The sequence below is a fragment of the Balaenoptera ricei genome, chromosome 2, assembly GCF_028023285.1.
Source record: "Balaenoptera ricei isolate mBalRic1 chromosome 2, mBalRic1.hap2, whole genome shotgun sequence".
NCBI classification, from domain to species: domain Eukaryota; kingdom Metazoa; phylum Chordata; class Mammalia; order Artiodactyla; family Balaenopteridae; genus Balaenoptera; species Balaenoptera ricei.
In genome coordinates, this window is record NC_082640.1 from 148,255,155 (window position 1) to 148,278,184 (window position 23,030).

Below are 23,030 nucleotides of genomic sequence, written 5' to 3' on the forward strand. Positions count from 1 at the left end.
TCTCACTGAAGGCCTTCTCCAGGAGCGTGGAACAGCGCTAAAGGCTGCAGTATGAAAACTGGCTCTGCCTGGGATGGGCTAACCCGCACCAGAAGGGGAAAGCGGGAAACAGGGCCAACTTAGCTTCGATGTGGCAAAGCTACCTACACAATCTGAAAAAGTCAGGGCTCCTTCTGCACTGCTGCCTCTGGCTGGCTTTTCATCCATTTAGTGAAAAACTCACATTTATCACCTGTAGTATTGTTACTAATTCAGATTTAAATTTCTCTAAGGGTTACCTGGATTCAGGGCTCCATGGAGGCAGTTTTTATTTAAAAGTGACTTTTCTTAAATAGACGTTTTCTTTTAGAATAGTTCCAGATTTACAGCAAAATTGTGAAGATAGTACAGAGACTTCCCACATACCTCACACCCAGTTTCCTCTCTTAATATCTTACATTAGCGTCGTACTTTTATCACAGCTGATGAACCAGTAATGATACATTACTACTAACTAAACTCCATAGTTTGTTCACATTTCTTTAGTTTTTACCTAATGTCCCTTTTCTGTGTTGGGATCCCATCCAGGATACTGCATTATATTTAGTTGTCATGTCTCCTTAAGCTCCTTGAGACTGTCACAGTTTCTCAGATTTTCCTTGTTTTTGGCGAGCTTAAAAGCTTGAGGAGCACCAGTCAGATAATTTGTAGGATATCCTGCAGTTTGGGTTTGTCTCATGTTTCCCTGGTAGTCAGACTGAGGTGATGGGGTTGTGGTGAGGAAGACCAGAGTAAAGTGCTGTGTGTCATTACATCACATCAATTACATCAGTACACATTCCATACACAAATACCAGCAAAAAACTGTTGATGGAAACCTTGATTGCACGGATGAGCTCATGTTTGTCAGGTTTTTCCCATGGGGTTGCTCTTTCCCTCCTTTCCGTCCTGTACTTTTTGGAAGGAAGTCACTATGCACAGCCCACACTTGAGGTTGGAGAGTTAGCTTCTACCGGCTGGGCTGGTGGATGGGGGATAAGTATATACGTACATTATTTGATGTTCTGCTCACGAGATTTGCCCCCCCCCCCCATTTACTTATTTATTCAACACTTTATTTAGGTCAGTGTGGAATTGTGGATATTTATTTCATACTTTAGGTTATAATCCAACACTCCATTATTTGGTTGCTCAAACTGTTCCAGCTTCGGCCTTTGGGAGCTCTTTCAGTAGGCTCCTGTGTCCCTTGGTGACATATCCCCATCATTGTGGGTTCATTTTTTTTTGTTTTTTGGGGTTTTTTTTTTGAGCACTTCCTTATTCTTTCTGGCACTACAGACGCTCCAGGCTCATTTTGTATATTTATTGCCCCAGCCGTAGAATCAACCATTTCCCCAAGGAGTGCTGTTCCTTTTATTGCAAAATGTTATTAGAAACCACGTTCTGGGCATTGGGTGTCCTTGTTGCTACTAGAGTGTCATTGCCTCTAGGTCCTCTGAGCTGACAGAGCAAGGACAGATGTATTTATACCAAGCCTTATATATACACATATATATATAAGTATTTCTCCCTCTATATGTATGTATCTGTGTTAAGCCAAACGTGAGTTTGCACTGATGTCTTCAACTCCAATACACTACTACATGGATCGTTCTAGCCTTTCTCCCTTGCTTGTCTGCAGATTCCAACAGTGAGAACTGCTTGCCACCGTCTACCATCCATTTACATACGTGTGTAGTGGCTTCAGAAGGGTTTACTGGTTCCACCCCACCCCCACCCCTCAACCTTTCCAGCTAGAGTTCAGTGCTTATGTGAAGTTCCTTTTGCTTTAGTCTTGAGTCCTCACTCATTTCCCAAGTTACTAGGTCAGCACCTTTTCCCTCTCTCCCTTCAGTGAGGTTAACATAGTTTTGAGTACACTTGATTCTCATGTTGCAGTTGCGTTCCATCCAGGGATCTTTTGACTCGTTGAAGGCTTTTTATTTTTTTAATTGCATCCATTCGGGTTCACTGGGCTGTAAAGTTCTACGGGTTTTGGTGAATGCTTAGTGTCCTGTGTCTATCATTACAGCATCATATGGAAGAGTTTTACTGCCCTCAAAAAAGCCCCTGTGCTAATGAAGCATTTTTAAGAACTTGAAAGTATGGCTAGGTGAAAGAAATAGGAATGAATATTAGAAAACAGCTTCTCATGAAAAGGCAAAGGCTGGTGGGGCCTTGTTTGCTGCTTTAGGAGAAGGCAGAGCCTAGGGCCCAGGGATGTGTTTAGGTTAGAGTCAAGTGACATGACTGAGAAAAGAATATGGGGTGGGTTTTTCATTTTAGCAAAAAGCCTCCAAAGAATCCTAGTTGAAGTACCTCTGGTTTAGATGTGAAGTGGGAGGTGGGTGGTGGACATCCTGTCTCAGGCCTCTCTTCTTTTTTTCCAAGCCCTATAGTAGCCTCAACTCACCCTTTGGTTTAACGTCCTGCCTAGAGTCCTGCCAATCAGTTACATCTGAAAGCAGTTCCGGTTTTACTTCTAAGTGATGTTCAGAAACTGGTCTGCTGTCAACCTGTCCCCTGGCTGAAGCCCTAGTTGGCTTTCAGCTGTGGTTGTGAACTAGTTTCTGAGAGTAGGCAAAGTTAATTTAGTAAGAAGTGAGAGAACGGGACAGGTGAACTTTAGGAAAACTTCCTGTGTGGTAAATATTAATTGAGTTTATTGAGAGCCATACATGTATTAGGATTCTCTTCACAGGGTGGTGAGAATGGTACTTGAGGACCTAAAATCCAACTCTAGTTCAACCTGCCAATTTATTAAGTCATTTACCCCTGGGTGACTGTGCAACACAGTGGGCACAATGGTACTTTACTTTCCCTTACTCGGAAGGTGGCTGTGAAGATAAATGGAAAAAAGTGTGTGAAATCGCTCAGGGTACCCAAGGTAGATGGAGTGCCTGCACCCTGTTCTTTCTCCTTTGCTGGTTCTGCTGTCTCCTTTTCTCTAAACAAGGCTTTACCCCTTGACTCTGCTCTTTGAACTCCATCCTCTGTCCTTGGGGTCACTGTCTTGCAGTTCAGTTGTCCTTAGTTTATGGATGGCACCTACCACTCTGTCTAGCCCTCTGTTTCAAGCTGCAGGCCCCATCTATCTTTTTGCCAAGAATTACTACCTCAGTGTCTCCTCAAAAAATCAATATATTTAAAAATTAGAGTCAACCTAAACCAACTGACCTTCTAGATTCTCTTACTTCTTCCAGGGTAAGTCTTCCAGGCTTCCAGATCCTGGAGCCCTTGGTTTTTCAGCCTCCCTGGCCCTTAGCCCCCAAGCCATACTGAGCTCCTATAATGTTTCCTTCCTGTCTCCCCCCTGCCACCGACCTATACCATTGGAATAAACTCTTAACTGTGTCCTCTTCCCCCAGTCCGGTCACCCCCTCCATCTTGTCTCCCAGCCTGGCCTCCTCTACTATTGCTAGTCTAATTTTTCTTAAATTTAAACTCTTAACTTGGCACCCAAGGTACAACTTGCATTTCTAGCTTTACCCCCCAGCTTAATTCAACTATTTAACTAAACTACATATTCCTTCTTGCTTCTGTGCTGTTTGCTCTCCTTTTCCCCACCCCCCTTCTCTTGGCAGGGTAAATTTTAGAGGGGGAATTAAACTTGCAGGTAGAGGGTACAGCAATATGGATGGACTTTAGCTAAGTATGAGGAGGACCATTCCGACAGAGCTGCTAAGGAGTGGGTGGGTATCATGGAGGAAGGCCAGCTGTTACCTCCCGGTTCCCAAGCCTGGGGATCCCATTAAAGTCTTTATCTTCCTACACCTCTGCAGCATGTCTCTTCTTTTCTGAAGCTGCTTCCTCCCATGTCCCATAATACCACACTTGGGCAAATTCCCCCCACCCCTCGGATTGCATCTCTGGCTCTTATTATTTCTCCCTTTCCTGTGCTCTTTCTTGAAAAATGTCAGGCTCTTAGTGATCACCTTTTGAGAAAGATCCCTAAATGAGAACTCCAGCCTGATCTTCACTCCACAGTTTGTCTTTAGTTCTATCTTCTTGCCAGTTGTTTCTATTTGGGTTCCTTTGTGTCCAAATTTGAACTCATTTCCTTCCTTCTAAAACATGTTCCTTCCCCCTGAGTTCCCTGCTTGATTAATGGCAACAGAGGTTGGCAGACTTTTTCTGTACAGAGCCAGCCAGTAAATATTTTTGTCTTCGTGGGTCATAAGGTCTTAGTCACAACCACTCGTCTCTGCCCTTGTAGCATAACAGCAGCCATAGAAAATACGTAAATAAAAATGGGTGTCTCTGTGTTTCAGTAAAGCTTTACTTACAAAAACAGGCAGTGCGGTGAAATTGGCCTGTGGGCCATAGTTTGCTGACCTCTGATCTAGGTCACCCGGGCCTCAGACTCAATATTCCTTTGACCTTCCTAGTGCTTTTTCTCTTCATATGATTTTCATTTCCACTGATTCCATCCTTACGAAACCTTTCATATTTCTAGACCATACTCTCCCTCATTCATTGGTCTAGTAAACAAAATGCCCCTTTTACATGTTACTGTCCAGCAATTTACATAATCAAAAACCTCTAGTGTCTCACCTTTAATAAGGTTAAAATTCTCTAAGTGCAGCTCTTTCTTCAGTTTTGCCTCTAACCTTCTCTCTTGCTCCTCTGTATGGACACTTCTTCATTCACGCTGGGTTAGTTTGTGTTCTGATACTGGATCTATCTCTGCTCATGATGTGCTCCTGACTCACAAGGGTCTGTTCCTGCTTATTGAAACTTGCTTTTGGGCCTCAACTCAGGTGAAGCTCTGCCCTAGCCCAGCGATTTCTTCTTTTTTTAATTTAATTTTATTTATTTTTTTATACAGCAGGGTCTTGTTAGTCATCAATTTTATACACATCAGTGTATACATGTCAATCCCAATTGCCCGTTCAGCACACCACCATCCCCACCCCCCGCCGCTTTCCCCCCTTGGTGTCCATATGTTTGTTCTCTACATCTGTGTCTCGATTTCTGCCCTGCAAACCAGTTCATCTGTACCATTTTTCTAGGTTCCACATATATGCGTTAATATACAATATTTGTTTTTCTCTTTCTGACTTACTTCACTGTGTATGACAGTCTCTAGATCCATCCACGTCTCAACAAATGACCCAATTTCATTCCTTTTTATGGCTGAGTAATATTCCATTGTATATATGCACCACATCTTCTTTATCCATTCGTCTGTCGATGGGCATTTAGGTTGCTTCCATGACCTGGCTATTGTAAATAGTGCTGCAATGAACATTGGGGTGCATGTGTCTTTTTGAATTATGTTTTTCTCTGGGTATATGCCCAGTAGTGGGATTGCTGGGTCATATGGTAGTTCTATTTTTCATTTTTTAAGGAACCTCCATACTGTGCTCCATAGTGGCTGTATCAATTTACATTCCCACCAACAGTGCAAGAGGGATCCCTTTTCTCCACACCCTCTCCAGCATTTATTGTGTGTAGATTTTATGATGATGCCCATTCTAACTGGTGTGTGGTGATACCTCATTGTAGTTTTGATTTGCATTTCTCTAATAATGAGTGATGTTGAGCAGCTTTTCATGTGCTTCTTGGCAATCTGTATGTCTTCCTTGGAGAAATGTCTATTTAGGTCTTCTGCCCATTTTTTGATTGGGGTGTTTGTTTTTTTAATATTGAGCTGCATGAGCTGTTTATATATTTTGGAGATTGATCCTTTGTCCACTGATTCGTTGGCAAATATTTTCTCCCATTCTGAGGGTTGTCTTTTCGTCTTGTTTATGGTTTCCTTTGCTGTGCAAAAGCTTTGAAGTTTCATTAGGTCCCATTTGTTTATTTTTGTTTTTATTTCCATTACTCTAGGAGGTGGATCAAGAAAGATCTTGCTGTGATTTATGTCAAAGAGTGTTCTTCCTATATTTTCCTCTAAGAGTTTTATAGTGTCCGGTCTTACATTTAGGTCTCTAATCCATTTTGAGTTTATTTTTGTGTATGGTGTTAGGGAGTGTTCTAATTTCATTCTTTTACATGTAGCTGACCAGTTTTCCCAGCACCACTTATTGAAGAGACTGTCTTTTCTCCATTGTATATCCTTGCCTCCTTTGTCATAGATTAGTTGACCATAGGTGTGTGGGTTTATCTCTGGGCTTTCTATCTTGTTCCATTGATCTATGTTTCTGTTTCTGTGCCAGTACCATATTGTCTTGATTACTGTAGCTTTGTAGTATAGTCTGAAGTCAGGGAGTCTGATTCCTCCAGCTCAGTTTTTTTCCCTTAAGACTCCTTTGGCTCTTCGGGGTCTTTTGTGTCTCCATACAGATTTTAAGATTTTTTGTTCTAGTTCCATAAAAAATGCCATGGGTAATTTGATAGGGATTGCATTGAATCTGTAGATTGCTTTGGGTAGTATAGTCATTTTCACAATATTGATTCTTCCAATCCAAGAACATGGTATATCTCTCCATCTGTTGGCATCATGTTTAATTTCTTTCATCAGTGTCTTATAGTTTTCTGCATGTAGGTCTTTTGTCTCCCTAGGTAGGTTTATTTCTAGGTATTTTATTCTTTTTGTTGCAATGGTAAATGGGAGTGTTTCCATAATTTTTCTTTCAGATTTTTAATCATTAGTATATAGGAATGCAAGAGATTTCTGTGCATTAATTTTGTATCCTGCAACTTTACCATATTCATTGATTAGCTCTAGTAGTTTTCTGGTGGCATCTTTAGGATTCTCAATGTATAGTATCATGTCATCTGCAAACAGTGACAGTTTTACTTCTTCTTTTTCAATTTGTATTCCTTTTATTTCTTTTTCTTCTCTGATTGCCATGGCTAGGACTTCCAAAACTATGTTGAATAATAGTGGTGAGGGTGGACATCCTTGTCTTGTTCCTGATCTTAGAGGAAATGCTTTCAGTTTTTCACTGTTGAGAATGATGTGTGCTGTGGGTTTGTCATATATGGCCTTTATTATGTTGAGGTAGTTTCCCTCTATGCCCACTTTCTGGAGAGCATTTATCATCAATGGGTGTTGAATTTTGTCAAAAGCTTTTTCTGCATCTATTGAGATGATCATATGGTTTTTCTTCTTCAATTTGTTAATATGGTGTATCACATTGATTGATTTGCATATGAAGAATCCTTGCATCCCTGGGATAAATCCCACTTGTTCATGGTGTATGATCCTTTTAATGTGTTGTTGGATTCTCTTTCCTAGTATTTTGTTTAGGATTTTTGCATCTATATTCATCAGTGATGTTGGTCTGTAATTTTCTTTTTTTGTAGTATCTTTGTCTGGTTTTGGTATCAGGGTGATGGTGGCCTCATAGAATGAGTTTGGGAGTGTTCCTTCCTCTGCAATTTTTTGGAAGAGTTTGAGGAGGATGGGTGTTAGCTCTTCTCTAAATGTTTGATAGAATTCACCTGTGAAGTCATCTGGTGCTGGACTTTTGTTTGTTGGAAGATTTTTAATCACAGTTTCAATTTCATTACTTGTGATTGGTCTGTTCATATTTTCTGTTTCTTCCTGGTTCAGTCTTGGAAGGTTATACCTTTCTAAGAATTTGTCCATTTCTTCCAGGTTGTCCATTTTATTGGCATAGAGTTGCTTGTAGTAGTCTCTTAGGATGCTTTGTATTTCTGCGGTGTCTGTTGTAACTTCTCCTTTTTCATTTCTAATTTTACTGATTTGAGTCCTCTCCCTCTTTTTCTTGATGAGTCTGGCTACTGGTTTATCAGTTTTGTTTATCTTCTCAAAGAACCAGCGTTTAGTTTTATGGATCTTTGCTATTGTTTTCTTTGTTTCTATTTCATTTATTTCTGCTCTGATCTTTATGATTTCTTTCCTTCTGCTAACTTTGGGTTTTGTTTGTTCTTCTTTCTCAGGTTCCTTTAGGTGTAAGGTTAGATTGTTTATTTGAGATTTTTCTTGTTTCTTGAGGTAGGCTTGTATAGCTATAAACTTCCCTCTTAGAACTGCTTTTTCTGCGTCCCATAGGTTTTGGATAGTCGTGTTTTCATTGTCATTTGTCTCTAGGTATTTTTTGATTTCCTCCTTGATTTCTTCAGTGATCTCTTGGTTATTTAGTAAAGTAGTGTTTAGCCTCCATGTGGTTGTGTTTTTTACATTTTTTTCCCTGTAATTGATTTCTAATCTCATAGCATTGTGGTCAGAAAAGATGCTTGATATGATTTCAATTTTCTTAAATTTACTGAGGCTTGATTTGTGACCCAAGATGTCATCTATCCTGGAGAATGTTCCGTGTGCACTTGAGAAGAAAGTGTAATCTGCTGTTTTTGGATGGAATGTCCTATAAATATCAATTAAATCTATCTGGTCTATTGTGTCATTTAAAGCTTGTGTTTCCTTATTTATTTTCATTTTGGATGATCTGTCCATTGGTGTAAGTGAGGTGTTAAAGTCCCCCACTCTTATTGTGTTACTGTTGATTTCCTCTTTTATAGCTGTTAGCAGTTGCCTTATGTATTGAGGTGCTCCTATGTTGGGTGCATATATATTTGTAATTGTTATATCTTCTTCTTGGATTGATCCCTTGATCATTATGTAGTGTCCTTCCTTGTCTCTTGTAACATTCTTTATTTTAAAGTCTATTTTATCTGATATGAGTATTGTTTCTCCAGCTTTCTTTTGATTTCCATTTGCATGGAATACCTTTTTCCATCCCCTCACTTTCAGTCTGTATGTGTCCCTAGGTCTGAAGTGGGTCTCTTGTAGACAGCATATAGATGGGTCTTGTTTTTGTATCCATTCAGCAAGCCTGTGTCTTTCGGTTGGAGCATTTACTCCATTCACGTTTAAGGTAATTATTGATATGTAGGTCCTATGACCATTTTCTTAATTGTTTTGGGTTTGTTTTTGTAGGTCCTTTTCTTCTCTTGTGTTTCCCACTTAGAGAAGTTCCTTTAACATTTGTTAGAGCTGGTTTGGTGGTGCTGAATTCTCTTAGCTTTTGCTTGTCTGTAAAGCTTTTGATTTCTCCATCGAATCTGAATGAGATCCTTGCCAGGTAGAGTAATCTTGGTCGTACGTTCTTCCCTTTCATCACTTTAAGTATATCATGCCACCCTCTTCTGGCTTGTAGAGTTTCTGCTGAGAAATCAGCTGTTAACCTTATGGGAGTTCCCTTGTATGTTATTTGTTGTTTTTCCCTTGCTGCTTTCAATAATTTTTCTTTGTCTTTAATTTTTGCCAGTTTGATTACTATGTGTCTCGGCTCTTTTCTCCTTGGGTTTATCCTGTATGGGACTCTCTGCGCTTCCTGGACTTGCGTGGCTATTTCCTTTCCCATGTTAGGGAAGTTTTTGACTATAATCTCTTCAAATATTTTCTTGGGTCCTTTCTCTCTCTCTTCTCCTTCTGGGACCCCTATAATGCGAATGTTGTTGCATTTAATGTTGTTCCAGAGGTCTCTTAAGCTGTCTTCATTTCTTATCATTCTTTTTTCTTTATTCTGTTCCACAGCAGTGACTTCCACCATTCTGTCTTCCCGGTCACTTATCCATTCTTCTGCCTCAGTTATTCTGCTATTGATTCCTTCTAGTGTATTTTTCATTTCAGTTATTGTATTCTTCATCTCTGTTTGTTTGTTCTTTATTTCTTCTAGGTCTTTCTTAAACATCTCTTGCATCTTCTCGATCTCTGCCTCCATTCTTTATCCGAGGTCCTGGATCATCTTCACTATCATTATTCTGAATTCTTTTTCTGGAAGGTTGCCTATCTCCACTTCATTTAGTTGTTTTTCTGGGGTTTTATCTTGTTCCTTCCTCTGGCACATAGCCCTCTGCCTTTTCATCTTGTGTATCTTTCTGTGAATGTGGTTTTTGTTCCACAGGCTGCAGGATTGTAGTTCTTCTTGCTTCTGCTCTGTTTCTTTTTTTAATTGAAGTATAGTTGACTTAAAATGTTGTATTAGTTTCAAGTGTACAGCAAAGTTATTCAGTTATAAATATATAAATATATGTATATACGTATATATATATATACATACTTATTCTTTTCTATTATAGGTTATTAAAAGATATTGAATATAGTTCCCTGTGCTATATAGTAGGTCCTTGTTGTTTATCTATTTTATATATAGTAATGTGCATATGTTAATCCCAAACTCCTAATTTATTCCTCCCCCCTCTCACCTTTGGTAACCATAAGTTTGTTTTCTATGTATGTGAGTCCATTTCTGTTTTGTGAATAAGTTCATTTGTATCATTTTTTTAGATTCCACATATGTGATAACATATGGTATTCATCTTTCTCTGTGTGACTCACTTCACTTAGTATGATAATCTCTAGGTCCATCCATGTTGCTGTAAATGGCATTATTTCATTCTTTTTATGGCCAAATAATATTCCATTGTGTGTGTGTGTGTGTGTGTGTGTGTGTGTGTGTGTATATATATGTATGTATATATATATATATACGTATACACACACACACACCACGTTTTCTTTATCCATTCGTTTGTCAGTGGACATTTACGTTGCTTCCATGTCTTGGCTATTGTTAACGGTGCTACTGTGAACATTGGGTTGCATGTATCTTTTCAAATTATTGTTTTCTCCAGATATATGCCCAGGAGTGGGATTGCTGGATCATATGGTAACTCTGGTTTTAGTTTTTTAAAGAACATCCGTAGTGCCTGCACCAGTTTACATTCCCACCAACAGTGTAGGAGGTTTCCCTTTTCTCTACACCTTCTCCAGTTTTTATTATTTGTAAACATTTTGATGATGGCCATTTTGGCCAGTGTGAAGTGATACCTCATTGTAGTTTTGATTTGCATTTCTCTAATAATTAGCAATGCTGAGCATCTTTTCATGTGTCTGTTGTCATCTGTATGTCTTCTTTGGAGAAATGTCTATTTAGGTCTTCTGCCCATTTTTTGATTGGGTTGTTTAGTTTTTTTGATATTGAGCTGTTTGTATATTTTGGAAATTAAACCCTTAATGGTAGCATAGTTTGCAAATATTTTCTCCCATTCCGTAGGTTGTCTTTTTGTTTTATTTATGGTTTCCTTTGCTGTGCAAAAGCTTTTAAGTTTAATTAGGTCCCATTTGTTTATTTTTGCTTTTATTTCCCTTACTCTAGGAGACGGATCCAAAAAAATATTGCTGTGATTTATGCCAAAGAATGTTCTGCCTATGTTTTCCTCTAGGAATTTTAGAGTATCTGGTCTTACATTTAGGTCTTTAGTCCATTTTGAGTTTATTTTTGTGTATGGTATTAGAGAATGTTCTAATTTCATTTTTTTACATGTAGCTGTCCAGTTTTACCAGGACCATTTATTGAAGAGACTGTGTTTTCTCCATTGTATATTCTTGCCTTTGTCATAGATTAATTGACCATAAGTGCACGGGTTTATTTCTGGGTGTTTTATCCTGTTCCTTTGATCTGTGTTTCTTTTTTTGTGCCAGCACCATCCTGGTTTGATGACTATAGCTTTATAGTATAGTCTGAAGTCAGAGAGTGTGATTCCTCTGGCTCCATTCTTCTTTCACAAGATTGTTTTGTCTATTTGGGGTCTTTTGTGTTTCCATTTTCATTTCTGTGAAAAATGCCATTGGTAATTTGATAGGGATTGCATTGAATCTGTAGACTGCCTTGGGTAGTATGGTCATTTTAACAATATTGGTATCTTTCCATCTGTTTGTGTTGTCTGCAGTTTCTTTCATCAGCATCTTATAGTTTTTAGAGTCCAGGTCTTTTGCTACCTTAGGTAGGGTTATTTCTAGGTATTTTATTGTTTTTGATGTGATGGTAAATGGAACTATTTCCTTAATTTCTCATTCTGGTATTTTGTTAGTGTGTAGAAATGCAACAGACTTCTGTATATTAATTTTGTATCCTGCAACTTTACCAAATTCATTGATGAACTCTAGTATTTTTCTGGTGGCGTCTTTAGGATTTTCTATGTATAGTATCATGTCATCTGATTGCTCCTTTTCTTGATCTGAATAGTGCTTTAGATGTTGCTCTTACCTGTTCCACTGAGACTGTACTAGGTTGTATTTTCTATCTTTGTGGTGTTCCTACTTCTCCATCTAAACTTTAAGAAGCTGTTCAGGGTGGCCCAGTAGATGCTCAGATGACATGGGTAATGGTCACACATTGAACTTTCTATCTTTCCTCCAGATCAGCTTATCCCTTTAGAGTCTCTGTCTCATTTAATGCCACCAGGATTGTCATTGGCCCTGGTGACTCTCTGTGACCACTTCTCTTTTACCTTCTACCCCACCTCTGATTACAAAGTACAGCTGCTGCTCCCTCCCCTGTCTTCCCCCGTCTGCCTCCCCCTCTCCATCCCCTCTGCTGCTGGCTTAGCTCAGGTCACCTCCAACCTTTGCTAGGACCAACAGGATAGCCTTTGAATACGTATCCACACCACCAGCTTCTCTCCCCTTATAATCCCAACACCCTGTCTGTAGGGCTCTGTCATGTTGGTATAATCCTGAAACTTTGCAGATTGAAACCCCTCAGTGGCTCCCCATTGCCCTGGGATAAGAGCTAGCCTTCCAGGGTGCCAGGAGGCCACTGTTGACCTGATAGCTTTTCCTCTCCAACCTAGTTTCTGACCCATCTCATTTACACAGCCTGCATTCCACCATACGTACCCCTAATAGTCCTCTGTGCATTTGCACATACTTCCGCTCTGTCTCCCCTTCCCTGGCCCACCTGGAAAACTGCTACCTGTATTTCTAGGTAGGGCACACAAGTCCATTTTGGCAGAGCTTTCCTCTTTCCTTCCCTCTGGAAGGCCAAAAAGAGTGAAAGTTTCACAAGATAACCCTTGGGAGAGACCTTGGGCTTGATGTATTTTCTAATGTTCCTTCAGATTCACAGTTATCTAAAGGTGACCAAGAGTCTGAGCAATGAGATATTAAGTAGACACATCTATAAAACATCTTGAGGGACTTCCCTGGCTATCTAGTGGTTAAGACTCCGTTCTTCCACTGCAGGGGGAGCGGGTTCGATCCCTGGTTGGGAATCTAATCCCACATGCCGCTTGGGAAACAAAAAGACCTCAGTTCAATGCTGAAAAGAATGCCATAGTAAAACAACAACAAACAAACAAAGAAACCTCTTGAATGCTTAAGTATGCTATATAGTTTGACTTACTCCTTGCTTTGGTTTTGCTTTCTTCCTCCATTACAATGTAGAATAATTCTGGATTTATTTAAATCTTTTTTTAAAAAAACCTGAAATCTTCTGTGGCAAAACTTAGACTCTTCATCTCCTAATATTTCTGCATCCTTGTGGGAGCTTCACCTCAGGAGGAGGCTCACTGGGGGGCTGAGAGCTCTCCCCAGGCAACCCACAGAAGCTGTGAAGAAGGAAGGGGGCTGTGAGGCCACTGAGCAGGAGGGTGGGCAAGAATGGCAATCCTCACCTCCAGCCACAGTCCAAAGGCCACCTGTCCCTTTCATTTAACACCTTATCCTGGCAAGGACAGAGTATGTTCTCTTCTGGAAGGGTCTATGGAACAGAAAAGAGAAGGATTGAGATCATGTTGAAAGTGCCCTTTTAAAGTGTTCTTTGATGTAGGGAACACAATTACCATGGTTCCTCTCTCAGGTTAGGGTCTGCTCTGGCATAAGGTCCTTGGGGGGCAGACACCTTATTGGAGGAGAAAGCAAGTGCCCTCTTAGTTCTGGAGGGTGCTCTTTTCTGAGAGTCGTCTGCTGGTTTCAAGGGTGGGCATTTGACTCCAAAAGAACTCAGCCCACCCTTTTTGGTCCATCAGGAGTACCAGCAGCTCTGGATCTCCTGGGCTGGGCAGATCCCTTCAGAGCCTCTGTCCTCCTTCACAGAGGAGGTGTCAGGTAGGCCTCACAGCACAGAATTGAACTCCCTAGGAGGTAAAGAGGGAGGAATTGTAGTGGAGTGTTTTGAAGAGCCTAAGGCATCCCATCATCTAATTGACATTTTCAATCCCTTGGATATTGGAGTCAAAGATTGAGAGACACACGCACTTGTACAATAGACCATTTCTATCTATCCTTAGCCTTCTCCTTGGCAAAGAAAAAGTATTTTAGTCCTCAGAGATATCCAATCTGGACTATTTATTCCTGGTTTTTCATTTTGGGCAGGGACACTTTGAAAAACTAATTTTAATACACAAGAATTCCCCTTTTGCCAGGAATTACACTATTTACACTAGGACATAGGGGTAATGGGCTCTAAATTGAAATAACTCTAAATTTAAATTTGCAGTGATTGGGTAGGTTTAGCTGGGGGTAGGGAAGAGTTACCATGAGGCTTTATGCCTTTGAGAGGCATACTCTTCTGTAGTCTTTACTTCCTCTGTGGAGTTCAGAACCTGTTTGTGGCTTGGAATCGTAGAATCTTAGATATGAAAAGGACTTAAAAGCCTAGTTGTCCACCTTTATTGTCTAGGTGCAGAAGCCAGATGACCTGCCAACAGAGCTGTGGTCACAGCTGAGGGCTCTTTCCCCACCATCCTCTTCGACCACATGGAGGGTCCAGACTTAGAAAGATGAGGATTTAATCACTGACTAAAGATAGTATTTTCCTTCGGTTTAAACTACGGTCGTATTTGATAAGTCTCACCTTTCTGTGCAGTTTTTGCCATCTTCTTTTTCTGATCGTTTTTAATCTGTGGTGCTTTTTAGTGTGCTTTTAACACATAAACCTTGTCTGACTGCAAAAACAGAAAATCAGCAGGGACATAGGGTATGCCTCATTCACCCCCTTTTCCTTTAAACTCCTTCCCATGGCGAGGCGATGCGCTGTGTGTCTGCAGCACATGACCCTGACTCAAGTCCTCCAGGCAGCTGACTAATGGAACCTGAGCTGCCCGCTGCATTCTGCTAGCCCCAGCACAGACTTGCCACGTGCCCTTGTGAAGAGCCATCAGGCGACACCATCAGGCTGATGCCACTCCCACTGGCCTTGGCAGTGAGGAAGCAAGGCTGGAACACTGAGGCTTGGCATTTGGCAGGGAGCACCCTCAGGTGCCGAGGGCACAAGTCTAGCCCAAGTTCCCAGGGAGACGGGTGATGCGATTGACCTAACATGCCAAGGCTTGGGCAGGCTGGTTCGGGTGGAACAGAAGGCATCAGGCAAACCTGCAGGCAGATGCAGGCACAGCAGCCTACAGGGAGGCTGGTGTGGAACTGGGGCGGGATCTTCCCTGAGTCTGGATCTTGGCTTGGCCTTCTCTGCTGGTGAATTCCGTAACCTCACGGAGCCTCCATTTTCCCATCTGTAATGGCGGTGGTGATACCTTGCAGGGGGTGAAGGTGAGAAATAATGTAGGTCAGGCACCTGGCAGGGCTCCTGCACATTGATGAGTTCAAGACACAGTAACTATTATTTCTATTACTAAAGAACATAGCTACCTGTCTCCTTGTTGGTTATTGGTACAATTCCGTAAAGAAATTTTTTTTCCTTTAAGAATTTGAACTCTCATTTTTAAGTCTGATGGTTTTAGCTGGAAGAGAATTGTGAAATGCTTTATCATGTTTTTAAGTTCTTTAGTTACTTATCCCTAGAGTAAGACCTAGAAAAGTTATAGAAATGATCCACCTAGCCAAGAATCTGAATATCACAGATGTCTGGCCCAAGGCCCATAGAGTTTAGGTGAACCTTCTACTTTTGCCCAATAAAGGATTGGGTTCTTTTCTTTTAATATGCTAGGGCCTTTTGCTTATCCCAGGCTGAGATGAAAATTAAGTAGCCAGAAGTTTCCTGCCTGTGATCAATTCTAATGCCTTCTGTGAAGGGAAATGGTTGTAAATTATTACCAGTTAATTAAATGAGTGTTTCCGTTGAGTCCTGTCTGCAGGCTTTTATCCAAGCCTGTTTAGAATCATGGAACATTAGAGCTAGAAAGGTTTTTTAACAATCCTCTCATTTCATGGGCAAGAAGACCAAGTCAGGGATGTAGGTGACTTGCCCAACTTCTGCAAAGTGATGCCAAAGGAAAGGAAACACTGGCTCAGGGTGTGTGGTGGAGGAGGGGGGCTGGCGATCAGGTGGCTCATCAAGCGAGCAGAGGATGATCCTTAAGGAGGGGACCTGTGTAGTCCATACGCTACTGGTTTGCCGTGGAGCCATCTTGAAGTGCTTTTATATTTTACAAAGTGCTGTCAGAGTGTTTATTACAGGATAAAATACTATCATTCCCATTTTATAGGTGATGAAATTGAGGTGGTCAGATGACCTTCCAATTCAGCTCATTAGACCAAATCAACAGATATTTTTTGAGTGTTTACTTGGTTCAAGGAACTCTGCTAGGCCCTTCGGGGAATAAAAAAGTGTCAGATCCCACTGGAAAGGAGCTTACAGACTTAACTGCAAGTGATGAGATGTAAGTCTATGAAATTTTATCTAATTGTTAAGGGTATCAATAAATACTAAGATAATAATCGAGAAAGGAATTTTGAGACTGGAGGGCTCGATGTGCATGTGAGATCTTCCTGGCAAAAGTTTCTTCCTTCAGCTTCTGTAGCTACGTCATCTTTGCCAGGTACACTCAGCTGCTTCTTCCACCTTCAGCCTCAGGGAGCTTCTCTGGGAAATCCTGAGCACCTGGCAATGATCCTGACCCTAGGAGTCATTCAGTCAAGGTTGGAATGAGTGGATAGATGAAGAGAGAAAGGCTAAGTAGAGACAGCAGCACGAGCACAGGAGTGACTGTGACATAGTGAGGAGACGGACCTGACTAGAAGAGCAGGTTTAAAGAATGGAAATTTGAAAAACAGGTTTGGGTTAATTAGTGGGGAGCCCACGGTGCCCTGCAAAGCCAAGTAAAGGAGAGTGAGTTTTCTTCTGAAGGCACTAGGAAGCCTCTGGAGGCTTGGATGGAGGAAAGTTGATGAGAGTGGCACTTTGGAAAGGGCATTTGGGCAGAGAGAGGTAGACACTTGTTTGTTTTTATACCACAGAAGTTTTAAATTTTGATGCAGTCCAATTTATCATTTTTTTGTCACTTGTAATTTTGATGTCATATCTAAGAAACCGTTGCCTAACCCAAAGTCAGGAAAATTTATTCCTCTATTTTCTTCTAAGAGTTTTATAGTTTTAGCTCTTACTTTTAGGTCTATGATCCATTTTGAGTTCATATTTATATATGGTGTGAGGTAGGGGTCTGCTTTTATTCTTTTGCATGTGGAATCCAGTTGTCCCAGCACCATTTGTTGAAAAGAGTACTCTTTCTCCATTTAATTGTCTTGATACTCTCCTGCCCGTTTTTAATCCCTCTCTACCACCCGTCTTATTTCCATTACCCATCCCCAGGCAACCACTGATGTTTTCTGCCACTATAGAAATTATATGTTTACAGTCAGATAAAACTATATGTTGTCTCTCTTTTTCTAGGCAGAATGTTCTCTTTTGTGTTTGGCTTCTTTCATTTACTATTTTTCCATGTTGTTGCATGCATCAATAGTTTATTCTTTTTATTGTTGAATACTATTCCATTGTATGGCTATATCATATTCTTTAAAAAGCATCTTGAGCATTTGCATACATATTTTTGAACATATGCTTGCTTTATTCTTGGTTAAACACCTAAGAGTTGAATGGCTGGATCAAATGGGAGGTGTATGTGTAACATTTTAAGAAAATGTCAAACTGTTTCCAAAGTGATAGTTCCATTTTATAGTCCCGTCAGCAACATATGGGAATTCCAGTTGCTCCACATTCTTACATTTAGTATAATCAGACTTTTTAGTGTTAGCCCTCATAATAGGTAGTATTGTTATTGCATTGTGGTTTTAATTTGCATTTCTCTAATGACTAATGACGTTGAACTTGTTTTTATATACTTATTTGCCATCTTTATATTATGTCTTCTTTGGTGAAATGCAGTGATGAAGCCCATTTTTTAAAAGTTGGGTTGTTTTCTTATAGAGTTTTGCAAGTTCTTTATCCAGATACAAGTGAGAAAAAAATTACACTAGTTTCTCCTGATCTGTGGCCTGTCTTTCATTCTCTTGACAGTGTCTTTCAAAGAGCAGAAATTTTAATTTAGATGAACTCCGATTTGTCAGTTTGTTTTTTCATGGATTGTGCTTTTGGTTTTATATCTAAGAAATATTTACCTAATCCAAGTTTCCAAAGATTTTCTCTGATGTATTTTTCTTGAAGTATTAAAGTGTTAGGTTTTACATTTAGGTCTATGATCCATTTTGAGTTAATTTTTGTATAAGTTACAATGTGTGAGTTGAAGTTCACTATTGTGTATATGGACATCCAGTTACAGCACCATTTGTTTACACTGAGTTTTGGTGATTTATCTATCTGTGTGTCAGAATGTCACTTTTAAAGGCCATTGCTTTCTGAGTTTTGACAAGGGCCCAGGAGTTGCCCTTCTCACTAATAAAAGTGGTCTGTAGGAAAGAGGGCTTAGCATATTCACTTCTCCCTGAATGACTGTTACAGAAAGAATGCACAATACATCCATTTCTATGTGGGACCTCCATGGCACTCTGGCCTCAGCCCTGTCATGGTGGACATTCTGTAAGTGCCTCAGATGATGACAGGGTAACCCAGGCCCTGATTTGGAAGGCCATAAAGCTGACAAGGAGAGTGACTGAACGACTGGATTTGAGATCTAGTGAGCCTTGGAGCCCAGAGCAACAAGCTGAAATTCTGCAGAAAAAATATGGAGCTCTTAGGATTTGGGGCCTAAGCACTGCACAGGATGTGAGAAGCAGAGCCTTACAGCATGTAGAAAAGATGCAAAGGTTTTAGTTGATGGCAAACTCAAGCTGGGTCACTGGGGCTTCTCAAAGTGTTCATGAAGTCTGTAGCTGCATCACTAAAGGGCACTGTCACTGTTGAAATCAAAGTTGGTGATAACCTTGCTTTGCCCTGTTAACGTCTGGTGCACCTGTGGGCTGATGTTCACTCTTTCATGGGAGCGTGGAGAAATTGGAGCATATCTGGAGGAAACCAATCAGAATGGTGAAGGAGGAGAAAACCATGTCCTCTATGAAGCTGCTTGGAGTATCCTTGCTTGTTTGTTAATTTACTCATTCACAAAACCATTTCAGTCCTCTTATGTGCAAGTCAGGGTCCTAAGGGACCAGGGCATAGTGGCTACAACATGAGGGGGTTCCAGCAATGGTCTCTGTAATGGTGTGGAGTTGCCCACCTGTCTAAAAGAGGTCTCGGAAGATCTTCCTGTAAAAAGTGAGTTTTGAGTTGATTCTCGATAGACAAATAGGAGTTTGACAGGTTAAAAAGAGAAGGATTTTCTAGGTATAAAGATTGCATGCCTCAAATCACTAGGCAATAAGCTTCAGACAGGTAATGTATATTTGTCATCATTTTGACTACATTCTCCATTATGCTGTCTGCCCCATAATACATTTTGTTGATCTCTAAGGTTAAAAATGAAATAATATGCCTCCCTGAAGAGTCTGCAAATAATTTATAGATGCTGAGATGCGGGTTGTATGGGTTTGGGATGGTAAGGACACAGCATGTGGGGCTGTGTGCCCTGCTAAGGAGTTTGGCTGTTATCATAGAAGGGAGAGGACACATAGAAGGATTTTAAGTTAGAAAGTCACATGGTCAGATTTTCATTTTTGAAATGGTAGCAGCTGGGGGATTATGAGTCTGGAGACGGAAGCCAGCTAGAAGGCCCCTGCAAGAGGCAAGGTGAGTCAGGGCAGGAGGAGTGGAGAGGAAGGGGAAGGTTTAGGAGAGGCTCAGAAAGTGGACTTGGTGGGATCTGGTAGGATTATATGCACATAGTGAGGAGCCTGGGCTGCTGGGGAAATGGGGGAGTCATTTGGGGGTACATGATAAGACTTTGGACTCTGGACATGTTGAATTAAAGGGACTTGTCTTAGTGAGACACTGAGATGGAGACTTTCAGAAAAGGTGCATATATAGGTTTGGGAATAAAGTGTGTGCTTGAGACTTAGGAAATGAATGTGACTACACCCTCTTGGAGGTTCTGATATGTTTGCTTTTTCTCCTACTCCTACCCCCAGAGAATCTCAGGTGGGTTTTGAAATCATGAGTCTGAATCTTCCAATGGAAGGAAAAGAGGACTCAGGAGCAGCAGGGTTTAAAGAGAGATTCATGAAGGAGGAAGTGGGCAAGAGCATCAGACACTGGCAGAGGGGTCAGCTGAGGGGAAGACGGACACATCTTTGGATCTGACCGTGGGATGTGACAAGGGTTACAGGAGCTGTTTCAGTGCCAGAGAGAGGCAGGGGGGCAGATTGCGGGAGATGGCATGGGCGTTAGAAGGTGTAGAGGGGAGGTGATAATTGTCTTTACAAATATGACTTATTCTCTTTGGCTGCCAATTTGGATAAGCCTTTTGGGGTGCAAGTGACAGAAAACCTTACTCAAACTGGCTAAAGCAAAAGGAATTTATGGGCTCAAAAAACTGAAAATCCAGAAGAATCAAGCAGGGCTTGATCTAAGGCTTTAAATGACATCAAGACCTGGTCTCTTTCTGTCTCTCAGCTCTCCTTTCTTTATTGACCTCATTCTCCAGCCCAATGTGGTAGTAAGAATGGTGCCAGACACTCCCAAGTGTATGTCCTTCCAGATTACAGTTCAGCAGGAGTGAGATCGTACTTCTTCCTTGTAGATCCAGGATTCCTGATTGGACCTACTTGGATTTTGTGCCCAAACCTGCACCAGTGACCGAGGGTAGGGAGGAGCAATTACTCAGATGGCCAGATGTAGGGCACGTGTCAGCTCCAGGCCCGTCATCTTGGCTGAGGGAATTCAGTGCTCTGTTTGCAAGCCTGGGTCACATGTCCACTCTGGAACCAGCGGTAGACTCTCAGCTGAGCCATGGACTAATATGAGGGCAGGGTGGTTCTCCAATAAAGCTAAAGTGCTCTTCCCAGAATCTGTAGCGCTAAAATATGCACTACAGCAGCAGGGGACAAAACTAGGGTCAATGAATGGAAGCTATTGGTCACTGCATTTCTGCTGTTAGAGAAGGATCTTCTCTGGGGTACAGGAATGAAAGACGCCAGCTGTGGTGGTAGTGAGTTGGCTGTCACTGGAGCTGTCTAAACAGCCACCACCATGTATAGATGCCAAACCATTGGCACTGTATAGGTGAAGCAGATAACCTCAAGGGTCACATTTTCAAACTGTTTCTCTGTGACGCACTAAGGAAGACATTTTACACTAAAACCCAGTATACCATTCTCACGCGTATAAAACTGCAAACAGAATTTTCATGGCGTGGTACTTTTCCTTACTATTTGACGTGTTCATATTTTCTGTTCCACTTTATTCTACTTAAAAATCCCTGTTGTGTGCAACCCACTACATGGTTTTCATGTCTCACTAGTGAGTCTCGACCTGCAGTTGGTAAAACCCTGTTCTAAGGTCTGAGGTCTTAGATGGACTAACTAGGCTTACAGATGGCATTTGAGTCTGGCTTTTCCACCGTGATGGTGACTTGGGTCAAAAATGAGGATCGAACCTGTTGCACCGTGAGAGCTCCTGATTCTAAGTGCTGGAGTCTCCTGCTGTCTGTGAGAGCAGCTCCTGCCCATGGGGTGGCGTGGCCTCCTTTATGGGCCCTCGGGCAGTGTTGGAGGGAGTTTACGGGCTGGATCTCGGCGGTGGCCTGGCAGTTTGGAGGCTGGCAGCAGCTCCTTCTGTGCCAGCAGCAGTTGATGTGGTGAGGTCGAATGTGTGTGCATGTATCTGGCTCTGCCAGGCTTTTATGTTGAAGATGAGGGAGTGGCTTTTAAAAATAAAATATTTTTGACTTGAAACAAGTCAAGGCAGAGAGTGGAGACAATTAGAGACTGACATCCTGTTTAGTCATCTCTCCAGAGAGCTCTATTTTCAGAACTGTTCTATAAAGGTTCACAAGTAGTGTTAAGATAGTTAAGGGGATACTGTTAAGTTAGTAGTCGTGATGCAAGAAGCTGATTTGAACACTGGAGTGAGTTACGGTGTGGTAACCACACTGATAACTGACTGAATGCATAAAAAGGCAAGGTTTATAAGAATTGGCTGTTACATAGATGAAGATCTCCGAGTCAGTATAAAACAGGCATCTTTTATTTTGAAAGAGTATAAACAGGGTGTAGTACTTAAAAATAGGTGGTGGTGAGCTCTAGGGTAAGGTCAGTGCATTTCTTTTCTTCGGTTTTGGTCATCTATAGATACAATACAAAGAGTAAATAGTACTGTTAAGGCTCTTTGAGATTGTCTGACAGAAGCCATGTCAGAAATGCTGAAAAATGACATCATGGACTTGGAGATGGGAGCAGTAACGCTGGGATGGTTACGGACCTTGCCCAGAGTGTAGAGCTGCTGCGGCGGTCAGACGGGAGTCCGTGTCCTGGTCTAGTTTGGACACTGTACCATGTGATTTGCAGCTTATTTAAATTTAATATTCTACCCAAAAGACCATCCATATCTATACTCAGCTTCTCTGAACCTCCCTCTCTTAGACAAAAGGTCAAAGGCAGAACTGAAGCCATAGGCTAAACCTGACAAGATTTTATTTAAGGACAATTGTAAATGTATGTATCGGAGCCCCAAAGAACCTCAGAATCCATGGCTTAGAGGTGTTCATGGATGGTTCAAGGTTAGCATGAAGAGGGCAGAGCCTGCCTCCCTGGGCCAGTGTGGTCAGAGCAGATATGGAGGGTGCTGCCCCATCCTGGGGCCGTGCTGTGTGAAGGTCTTTGGGAGACGCGAGTGTGTGCAGAGGACAGGCTCTAGTGAGAAGACATACAGCTGCCTCATTGGCAGAACATCTGTCTTGTTTTCTCAGCTCATAGATAAGAACTTGAAGGAACGTTGATGTTCCCATGAACAGTCGAGAGTAGTGAGTGCACAGCACACGTACTGCCTTCCCCGCTGCTTCCTGAGGATGAACTGCACTCAGGTGGAAATGGTGTAGACGGAGACAGCACCCTTCTATTCAAACTCTTTACTTTCTCAAACTAAGGGTACGCAGTTGACCACGGCACATTGGTTCATTGCCTTTATGTTGCCATTATTTCTCTATTTCACACACTTGCCTCGTGGTTTAGTAAAATATTGTTCTTA

General features: G+C 41.4%; 1 protein-coding gene across 1 annotated transcript in view; it reads left to right on the forward strand.

Annotated features, from left to right (window-relative positions):
• PRKCH (protein kinase C eta) overlaps positions 1–23,030 on the forward strand; it is a 221,497-nt gene that overhangs the window by 46,056 nt on the left and 152,411 nt on the right. The gene's annotated exons all lie outside the window — the stretch shown is intronic.